The sequence below is a fragment of the Centruroides sculpturatus genome, unplaced genomic scaffold (genome assembly GCF_000671375.1).
Source record: "Centruroides sculpturatus isolate CEXI.00-Female unplaced genomic scaffold, Cexi_2.0 scaffold4, whole genome shotgun sequence".
Taxonomy (NCBI): Eukaryota; Metazoa; Arthropoda; class Arachnida; order Scorpiones; family Buthidae; genus Centruroides; species Centruroides sculpturatus.
Genome location: NW_019384444.1, coordinates 448,561 through 451,869, shown reverse-complemented (window position 1 = coordinate 451,869; position 3,309 = coordinate 448,561).

Here is a 3,309-nt window from a genome sequence, read left to right as displayed (position 1 = left end):
ATTATATATATATAAATATTAACTTAAATTTATATATTTTTAATTACAGTATATATATACAGTACTTTTATAACAGTTCTCATGGGTACAAAGTAGTAACGTTTCTTATATCCTGTGTGGTTTGTATGTCTACGAAAATGTTTTTACATTTACTGAGATAAATTTATGATTTTTTTAAAATATAATATACATATATATTTTTTTAAAATAAAAATTTATCTATTTATATGTCGATTCTCATTGGTAGAAAGGAGAAAATTTCTTATATTCTGTATAAGTTTGTATGTTTTTTAAACTAATTTTTAAAATATTTTTCTAATTACTGAAACAAATTTTTCGATTTTTAAAATAAAATACATACGTTAAGTGAGTATTTTATACATAATTTAAAATAATTTGCTAATATTACTAAAGAAAACTTCAATTTTATTCAAGATACACTCTAATGCATGCAAAATTTAACCTTAAAATAGCTTATATTTATTTAATTAGAGTATAATTTATAAAATTTTGTATCAAAAAATTATATTTTTTTTAAGTGAAAGGAATTGATAAATTAATTCATTTTTTAATATAGAGTAGCCTCTGAATATTGAAAAGGTGTAGAAGTGAGCCTATTAAACTTACGATAAATCCATAATATGGTATTAATTATGAATTATTAATCGTTACTTACGCCCCTAAATTAGCATATTTTATAGAAATATTCAAATTTAAACTTGTAAATTTGTAACATAAATTTAAAATCTACAAACATGAATCAATTTATACCGTTTAACTAGCTGTTTAGACACGTATATGATAATAGATAGACTAATTTTGTTAGCACGCCCAAACTGTAAATTCTAATGTGTAAACCACGTGTCCAATCGAAGAAAGAGGGCAAGATTCAAAGGGAAACATGTGTTTGACCCCAGGGCGGGACTTAAACCCTTGGCTAACAGACAAATACTCTAAGAACATACACTTCACTCTTCACTTAATGGGACACTTAACTGTATCCTCCAGATGATGTATCCTTGAGATAATTAGAGCATTCGCAGTGTTAACATATCTACATAAAACAACCTCATATTAACTGCAAATGAAGCATTCTCTATTAAAAAAAAAGTCGTGGGTTCGATCTCATTTAGTATGCATTTCTCTCTAAACTTAAATTTATATTTTAAATATAATTTATTAATATTTTAAGGTTAAAATCTCGTATTTAAGTACAAAATCAATTCGAAATTTCGGTTTAAAAATTTCTTTTTCTTAATTGACATATAATTAAAATTTAAATTCTAGTTAAAATTTGAATTTAAGATATGAATTTTGAAATAATTTAGGAATTATTTTCAATAGAAATTTTTGAAAATTTAAATGAAATTAATGCAAAAATTTAAATTATATAATTAATATTTTTAATTAATTTAGACAGTTAATAAATTTAAAAAATTCGACATAAAAATTTAAGATTAGATTTGATCTTCGGATCAAAATAAAAATTCAAAATATTGGACATTTTGAATGAAATTAATACCATAAATAATGTTATTAAATTTAAAAAAAAATTAAATAAAATTGAAAATATTTCCGTTAACTCGCATATAAATTTGTTTTCATTAAAAATTATATAATGTTTTTTTTAATGTCCTTATATAAAATTTTAAATATTAATTTTATTAAATTGATGATAATCTCTTAAAAGAGAATCATTTATTTTAAACACTTAAATAATTATTTTATAAAAATTAAAATAAATAAATAAATAAAATTTTATTAATTAAGAGGCATCACAAAGAGCATCCATTAAGAATTTTCACAAGATTTTATTTAAATATTCTGATAGCTTGTGACATTGGTTAAAGAGCTTATTTAATTTCTTTGATTTTTATTATTATTCAAGACATGTATTAAGTAAATTCTAAGTAAAAAAATAAAATCTTTTCTTCTTTCAAATGTGTGTCTATGTGTATATATTTACCTTACTCGTCTAACATTATTAATACGTCATGTCTATGCTAATCACATTTAAAACTTATTTCCTAAAGTAACTTTTATTCCTAAGCAACTTAATTATATTTCAAATTGAATTTTGGTGTTTTAGCCATCGTAAACATCTCTACAACTTCTTACTTTTACTTTAATTTAAATAAGATAACGAAAAAAACATGTGCTTCAGAAAGTCTAGCTGTTAGTACTTTAAATACACTACAAAAAACTAATTTCTGAATGATATAAATTTATTTTTAAAGTAAATTAACGCTTCCTTATTAAGAAAACGGTAATGTTAGTCAGTCAATTTAATTTTGTACTTTTAGTATAATTAAATAGCAAAAGAAGTAAGTCTATAGTATTTTTGAGTATACGTCATGTAACTCTTCACGGTTTGTTTAGCTATAACTTAATTTATTTACAGAAGTAAAAAGACATTCTTTAGTATGTTTATGTATATATTCGAACCGAATAGAGTTATTTAATAATAGAAAAACAGGTAATTTTGGGTTTATTCATAAGTAACTTTTTGAGGATTGATTTAATTTAAGTTTAATTGGGAAAATTATAATGTTATATAAAGTTTGTGCTTGCTGATAAGTAAGCTTAAGNGCTGGGAATTTTATTAATTTAAATTTAATTTTTAACTGAAATTAATGTTTAAATTTAAGAAATTATAGATGCGAAGAAATGACTAAAAGTTTATCATTCAAATTAACCACATGTTTCTAATACAGAAAGCAAGGGGAAAAAATTCATATACAGGTGATCAAATTTCGTATTTCTTACCCTCTAACTGATGAAATATGATATTTCATCAGTTAAAGAATATTTTATCAATTGTTAAAAAAGAAAAATAAAAAAAAAAGAAAATGTCGAGGCGAGGAATGTCGATTTTAAAAAGTAAAATCCAAGCAAAAAGTCGGGTTCGTTCTTGTTATGAGCTTGAGGCCGCCTACGTAGTGGCTATGATTTGAGGGGTTGTCGGCGTGTGGTCGGCAGCTTTTCGTTACGCTCCAGCAGCTTCGGTTGTCAGTCATACAACGATGGACTCGCGGTATTTATAACATTGGAGGTCATAGCCTATTCACCCCTTTGAGGTCACTGATTGACCTTTGTACTGACCTCCACCACTTAAGACCTTTCCATTGTATGATTTTTCAACTGTTTGTCAAGTGTCAGAACGGTTTTAAGCACTTACTATATCCTCTTCTTATCGATTCGAGAGGTTGCAATGCGCTCTCCATAGGTAATTTTCTGGGATGGTGGCCTTTCTGCTCAAATATTAACTTTAATAAAGATCGTATTGTTTGTTTTATTTATTATTTTTAA